Genomic DNA, 8,637 nt, shown 5'->3' on the forward strand with positions numbered 1-8,637 from the left:
GCATAAAATTTTCAGCGACTCTCAGTTTCTCATAATGAAGTATTATTGATGAAAATGTATTGCCCAGAATCTGCTGCAACCAGGCTACCCCAGTAGTCCTGTCACTAGAATTCTTTCAATGCCTTCACTTTCTCCAGATTAAGTACTAATTTTATCAATGACTTGGATAAAATTTGAGAAGATATGCCTTTAATATTTATACATGGCAGAAAGCTGAGAAAGATAGTTGATAAAATGGATGACAAAGTAAGGATTTTATAAGTTTTTGACAGGCTGTCATGGAGCAAACTTTAATAAGAAATTTGATAGAGATCAATGCAAATCTTATGTTTGGGCTCACAAAATCAACTTCTCAAGAACAAGATGTGAGAGATATGGCTATATAGGAACTTATTTAAAAATGCCTTCAGAGTTTTTGCAGACTGCTATCTCAAAATAAATCAAAAAGTGACATTATTAACTGCTAAGAGGTCTAGTGAGAGAAATATTTGGCTGAACTGAGAGGCTTAACTTCCAAGAGGGAAAAAAGGAGGCAATAGTCTTGCTGGTGCTATGCCTTCCAATTTAAGGCAATTAGATAGTAAAGGGCTTGGAGTTCTCATTCATATCAGAATAGTAAGAAGAAATCTGGAATAGATAGCCTGGAATAAACAAATAAACAACTCCTCTGTAGACACTAGATAAGTTTTGTTTTGTTTTTTTCCCTTTGGGTGGGGGAGACAGTTCAGTTTAAGCGGGGAGACAGTTCAGTTTAAGCAACTTGCTAGAAAGGGTTTAGTGCCTAAAGCCAGATTTAAAGTTAGGTGGTTCTGACTCCAGGGCCAGTATTCTATCCACTGTACTACTTGACAGCCTCATGAAAATTTTCTTCAGTTATTTGAAGGGTTGTAACATGGAGCAGAGTGAACTTGTTCAGTTTGTTAAAGAGTAGAGTCAGAAGCAGGGAGAAGTTGAAAAGATCTTAGTTTAAGCTTGAGGTATTAAAAATTTCTGCTATTAAAAATTGGAGCTATCCAGAAGTCGAATGAACTGCCTTCAGAAGAAGTAGTTTGCTTCTCCTTGGAAGTCTTCAAGCAGAGGCTGAAAGATCACTTGTCCCACATATAACAATAGGGAATTAATGTATGGACTATACTGTTATGGGCCAAAACTCTAAACTTGAAACAAAGGATTCTTACAAGGTACTAAATCAGTGGAATCTTGACAGTTCTCTAGTTCAGTACATGTACTTAGTACTTAATATAGTTCTACAAGATTCACACCTTTGATAAGAAACCATATAAGCTTGACAAGCTCAGCCAGAATCAGAACTAGGGAAGACAGAGACCATGGAAGAGCTTAAGCTCTCAGAATCAAGGAGAGAGATAGGCCTCTAAGAAAGCAAACTGGACCGCAGGAAAGGAGACAAGACTTGGAAAGAGACAATGAGGGAATTTAATCCCTGGCTTCACTTGTGGTGATTACTGAACTGAACTGAAAAGAAGACTGCCTCCAGAGAGCTCAAAAAAATCCCAACAAGAGAACATTACATTTTAGAGAGAATATTACATTTTGGTGCCCAACGTGGAGCTAACACAATCCTGATTTCAGTGGAAAAGTCTCTGATACTGATTTCAGTGGAAAAGTCTCCTTGACCCAGAAATTAGGTATAAAAATAGACAAGGAAACTTTGTTAAAGGCTAAAGTAGTATTTCAGCTAAAATGAGACAGATGTTTAGAAAACAGCCTTCTTTTCCAATTCAAGGAAAATGTGTAGAGAGCATTGTCAGACTTATGAAAATCCAAGGATTGATTATAATTTGGGAGCAGATCTTTGAACTTTTAGAAATTGGATAGCACACATATCGTTGGTTCTCTAAGGAAAAAGAATTGGATCTAGAGGAGTGGAAGTTAGTAGGAGAGCAACTATGTCAATTCTACAATGAAAATGGACCTGACTCAATTTCCAAAGATACACATACAATTTAATATACATACAATTTACATATAACTTTTTTTACATACAATTTAATATAACTGGCTTTAGGAAATTATATAAGTTATAGAATAAGGAAAAAGAAGAAATAGCAGGAGGGGCAGGAGCCAAATAAACTAGGTGAAAAGGATGTAGAATTAGATAAGAAAGGAATTAAGTACAATTCTGATGCTCATTCCCTATCTCATGAACCCCCCTTTCCCCAATTAACCCTTCATGGATTGAGGGAGAAGGAGGAGGGGGAGAGGTAGTAACACAATCAGCACCTCCTATGAAGCAGCCTATGACAAGATTACAAAAAGCACTGGTTAAGGCAAAAAATGAAGGACAGGATGTATCTGATTTAATAAATACATAGTCTGTGATTGAAGAGCTTGACAGCTTGACTCTTTAGGTCAAAAAAGAGAAGATACACTCCTTTTGATGTGAAAAAAATTAAGGATTTGAAAAAGGGTTGCCTTCTTTATGGGGCTACAACATCTTATGTTAAGATGTTACTAGAGAGTTTGACTTATGAAATTTTAATCCCTAATGATTGGAAATCCATAGCAAAGATTGTTTAGAACCTGGACAAAATTTATTGTGGCTTTTGGAGTATCATGAATTATGTAGGATTCAAGCCCAATGCAAATAAGCAAACTGGAGTTAATATACAAAACACCTTTGACCAACTAGCAGGTGAAGGTCAGTATGCAGAGAATTCAGTACAGATTAATTACCCCATAGGAGCATATGGACAAATTGCTACTGCTGCAACAAAATCTTGGGGTTCCCTCCCAGGGAAAGATCGGGGGGAAGCCTTCACAAAAATAGAGCAAGGTCCCAATGAACTCTTTAAGGATTTTGTGGGATGTCTGCAAACAGCTGTCATAAGAACCATTGGAGAAAATGCAGCTACAGAAATAATGATCAGACAACTGGCTAAGGAAAATGCTAATAAGGTTTGCAGAAGAATTATATGCGACTACACAAAGATGCTCCTTTAGAGGAGACCATAAGTTGCTGTGCCATAGTGGTCACAAATGCTTATTATACTCAGACTATGATGAACATGGGAAATCAGGATCCCTCTTGGCAAGGGAGAGTCATCAATGTTTTCAGTGTGGAAAAATAGGACACCTGAGAGCCCAATGTAGGTATGGCGATAGAGTGAGAGGACAGGGTGAGCGAAGACCTAAAACCCTATGTCCAAAATGCCACAAGGGCTTCTACTGGGCCTCAGAATGTAGATTGAGCCAGGGAAATGAGAGGCAGGGCCCAGCTCCGAGATATAATACAAAAGATAAGTGGGGCATGATGGCAGCTGAAGTTGCACCTTTAGAAGTTCAGGGCTCTAATGTGAAAAATCAGCCGAAAAGCAATCAGATGGGAGAAAGGGATTACAATTGGAGAGCATGCAGGCTTTTTAATCCAACAGAAAGGCAGTGCCCAGTGAGATCAGTTCCAATGTAATTGCCAGACGATGAGGAGAGATTTAGAAAGTGGTAAATGGAAGGGACCAGATAGGTTAATTGCTTGGGAAGAGGGTTTGCTTATATTTCTACAGATGGAGAAGGAATCAGATGGGTGCCAATGACTTATATTTGCCTTGTCCATCAAAGAGAGACAGAACAAAGAGAAAAACCTCAAAACAAAGGAGAAAAACTTAAGAAACATCTGACACTGGAAGAGCATAGCTAATAATAAAACTGTTGCAGGACTTGAAAACCATCAGGAATCACTGGATTCCCTAAGACAAGATAAGACTATTGCAGGACTTCAAACCTTGCAGGAATTATTGGATTCCTGGTACATGAACTAATGGACAATAAATTCCTTTTGGACTATTTCTAGTTCTTATAGACATGTATAATTCCTCATTTTGATTCATGTTATTTGTTACATCACTACGAGCCTATGTTATATTGCTATGTGCTTATATAATTATGCGTAATACCTCCCATATTGATGGATTTATGTATACCTGTTTAAAGAGTGAGCCCCTTCAGAAACGCACTAATCTGATTTGATTTCCCATTTCCTTTGGCGTTTTCATCTCCCTTCCTGAGATGTCAGGGAGGGCATGATCACCTCCTTTTATGGTGTTTTTACCCCCCCTTTTTGAGCAGTCAAGGAAGGCATGATCACCTTCTTTTCTGGGGTTCTCACCTCCTTGAGAAGTCAGGGAGGTCATGACCACCTATGTTCTAAAACAAAAGAAAGTGGGAGATGTTATGGGCCAAAACTCTGAACTTGAAACAAAGGATTCTTACAAGGTATTAAGTCAGTGGAATCTTAACAGTTCTCTAGTTCAGTACATATACTTAGTACTTACTATAGTTCTACAAAATTCACACCTTTGATAAGAGATCATATAAGCTTGACAAGCTCAGCCAGAATCAGAACTAGGGAAGACAGAGACCATGGAGGAGCTTAAGCTCTCGGAACCAAGGAGAGAGATAGGCCTCTAAGAAAGCTAACTGAGCCACAGTAAAGGAGACAAGTCTTGGAAAGAGACAATAAGGCAATTGGACTTTGATCCCTGGCTGTACTTGTGGTGATTACTGAACTGAAAGGAATGCTGCCTCCAGAGAGCCCAAGAAAACCCCAATAAGAGAACATTACATTTTAAAGAGAATATTACACTATACCAAATAGCTGTTGAGATCACTTCCTACTATAAAATTATGGAATTCTGTAAGGGTCACCTGCCTGATATTGCTTGCTATCTACTAGCTTCATTGCTCCCTACAAATATGTTTTAAGTCTCTCTTATCCTTTAAAAATCTTCACTTGTTCCACTCATCTATATTGGCTATCATTCTGCATCTTTTTATAATGTCTGGGCTAGTTCTCTGGAGTATTTCTGGACAGGTCTTGGTCATTAGATGGAGAAGTGATGAAGGCAGGAGAGCCACCATGAGGCTAGTCAAAGATGGAGTCCCAAATCTTCTCTGTGTTCCTGTCTCCCAGTCTGGACTAGCTCTTAAATACCTCAGTACAATTACATCACTACAGCACACTGAGCATGCATCAATTGTTTGGAAAGCCATTATATTACCATATCACACTAAGTATGTGCTTAACTAGAGAATCATTATCTCATCAATCATACTGAGTAGAAGCACTCTGATGTCAGTATGTTAAGTATACCTTTTCAGATTTCCAGCCTTCTACATCTTTCCTCCTCTCCTGGCAAAACTATTTATGTTAAGTTCCAGGAAAGTAAAGGAAAAGAAAGGAAATTAATACTTAATCCAGAGACAGTGAAGTAAAGGAATGGTTTAATCTAAACTGAGAAAGGCTACAAAGGTTGTAGTGTATTATAACCAAAGATATTAGTGTAACTTTCCCCTGTAGAGCTTTAGATATAAGAAGTGAAGTTCATTTAGAATGAATTAGATACAGTTCTTTCTGGGAAGTAGAATTTTAAAAAAAGACACCTCCTACTTTCTCAGTCAAAAAATTCTGTGAAAGATTTTGCTCTGGCCTATAATGGAAGTCTCTTGGCAATTGTTTGTGTTTCATTATAAAAGTATGACCTTTCTAAACATTTCTTGAAAATTAAATCTATTTAAAAATTTTTTTATTAAAGCTTTTTATTTACAAAGCATATACATGGGTAATTTTTCCAACATTGATCCTTGCATAATCTTTTGTTTCAAATTTTCTCCTCCTTCTCCCCACCCCCTCTTTTGCCCCACCAACTCCCCTAGGTGGCAGGTAGTCCAATACATATTAAATATATGTTAGATCCAATATATGTATGCATATTTATACAGTTACCTTGTTATGCAAGAAAAATCAGATCAAGAAGGAAGAAAAAGAAAAACTGAGAACGAAAACAAAATACAAGAAAATAACAACAGAGAGTGAGAATGCTATGTTGTGTTCCACACTCTATTCCCATGGTTCTCTTTCTGGATATAGATGGCTCTCTTCATCACTGCACAAGTGGAAGTGGTTTGAATCACCTCAATGTTGAAGAGAGCCACATCTATCAGAATTTATCGTCATATAGTCTTGTTGTTGCCATGTATAATGATCTCCTAGTTCTGCTCATTTCACATTGCATCAATTCATGTAGATCTCTCCAAACCTCTTTGAAATCATCCTGCTGGTCGTTTCTTACAGTATTAATACAATAGTATTACATAGCATTCATATATAATAATTTATTCAGCCATTCTTCAATTGATGGGCATCCACTCAGTTTCCAGTTTCTTGCCACTACAAAGAGGGCTACCACAAACATTTTTGCACATGTGGGTCTCTTTCCCTCCTTTCAGATCTCTTTGGAATATACTCCCAGTAGAAACACTGCTGGATCAAAGAGTATACACAGTTTGATAACAACTTTTTGAGCATAATTCCAAATTGCTCTCCAGAATGGTTGGATTCGTTCACAGTTCCACCTTTTATCAGATCCTTGGGATGTAAAAATGTTTTCCCAGTTTATTGCTTCCCTTCTAATCTTGTCTGTAATAGTTGTACAAAAACTTTTTAAACTTAATATAATCAAAATTATCTATTTTATGATCAATAATGATCTCTAGTTTTTCTTTGGTCACAAATTCCTTCCTCCTCTACAAATCTGAGAGGTAAACTATCACTATGTTCTTTTAATTTGTTTATAGTATCATTCTTTATGTCTAGATAATGAAACAATTTTGACCTTATCTTGGTAATACAGTGTTAGGTATAGGGCTATGCCTACTTTCTGCCATATTAATTTCCAATTTTCCCAACAGTTTTTGTCAAATAATGAATTCTTATCCCAAAAGGTGAGGCTTTGGGTTTATCAAATACTAGATTGTTATAGTCATCAGCTATTTTGTTCTATAAACCTAACCTATTCCACTGATCAACTTCTCTATTTCTTAGCCAATACCAAATGGTTTTGATAATCACTGCTTTATAATATAGTTTTATATCTGGTACAGCTAGGCCACATTCATTTGCTTTTCTCTTCATTAATTCCTTTGAAATTCTTGACTTTTTGTTCTTCCAGATGAATTTTATTGTTATTTTTTCTAGGTCAGTAAAATAGTTTTTTGGGAGTTTGATTGGTATAGCACTAAATAAATAAATTAGTTTAGAGAATATTGTCATCTTCATTATATTTGCATGACCTATCCACAAGCACTTAATATTTTTCCAGTTGCTTAGATCTGATTTTATTTGTGTGGGAAGTGTTTTGTAGTTTTACTTATAGAGTTCCTGACTTTCACTTGGCATATAAATTCTCAAATATTTTATATTATCAACAGTTATTTTAAATGGAATTTCTCTTTGTATTTCTTGCTGATGGATTTTGTTAATGATGTATAAGAATGCTGATGATTTATGTAGATTTATTTTGTATTCTGCAACTTTGCTAAAGTTGTGGATTATTTCTAAAAGCTTTTTAGTTGATTCTCTGAGGTTCTCTAAATATACCATCATATCTTCTGCAAAGAGTGATAATTTGGTTTCCTCATTACATACTCTAATTCTTTTAAGCTCTTTTTTTTTCTCTTATTACCAAGGCTAGCATTTCTAATACAATGTTGAATAGCAATGGTGATAGTGGGCAACCTTGTTTTACCCCTAATCTTATTGGGAATGGTTCTAATTTATCCCCATTACATATGATGCTTGCTGATGGGAATATTAAGTTTGAAATAAGGGTGATTTTTCTTTTGGGAGTCTTCTGGAAGACATTGTCAATATCAGAGTAACAGTATATTTCAGAGTACATACATGTAGATATTAGTGTCCATATAGCAAGGAACATTTACATAAAGAAATAAACAGATCTATTCAAATGAGATACACCTCCTTCATTGATTCAGAATTTGGAAAGCAATAACTAAGGACATTTATAATACAATTACCACCTGGTTTTTAAGTAGACCTTACAATTTTATATCAGTTTTTTATGGGGCATAGAATTTTCAGTTTCAGTTTCTCAGTATGAAGGGTTATTGATAAAATGTATTGCCCAGGTATTAGAATCCTAACAAGCTGTTAAGTCATTAGAATTGATAGAGACAATAATTATCTAATTTAGCATGGTTCAGTATGATTGATCTGATCTTAAAAGGAGATGTTATGGGCCAGAACTTGAAACAAGGTACTAAGTGGAACTAATGGAAACAATGCTTGTGTTCACACCTTTAGAAAGCTCATATAAGCAAGAAGCTCTCAGATACAGGAGCACTCTGGGACAGACACAGAGGCTCTGCGACAGACGCAGAGCACTCTGGGAGATAGAGAAGCCCTCTCTCAGAAGCAAGACAGATTCATTTCAACTTTCACCGTGGTGCTGGCTGGAGATATTTGGAAGAAGAGAAGCTGAAGCTGGCAGAGGCAAAAGATTAGCAACAAGAGCTCTCAGAACCAAGGAAAGAGATAAGAAATAAACATTTGGATTTTATTAGCTGGCTGTATTTGGAGTGATTATTACTCTGAACCGAAACTAAGGCTGCCTCCAGAAAACCTCCCCCAAGAAACCTGCTCCTATAGAGAGAACCATTATATATTATATGAAAGAAGAAGAACACCACACCCAGGGGTCACTGTAAAGAATGATATTTTTTCCCCAGGCGGAAAAAAAAAATCAATTATGGAGGAAAAAACCCTTAGGGTTTTTGGTCAAAAGAGAAATAATTGTTATTTATATTTACTCTTCTAGAACAAAG

Source organism: Antechinus flavipes, chromosome 2 (genome assembly GCF_016432865.1).
Source record: "Antechinus flavipes isolate AdamAnt ecotype Samford, QLD, Australia chromosome 2, AdamAnt_v2, whole genome shotgun sequence".
NCBI classification, from domain to species: domain Eukaryota; kingdom Metazoa; phylum Chordata; class Mammalia; order Dasyuromorphia; family Dasyuridae; genus Antechinus; species Antechinus flavipes.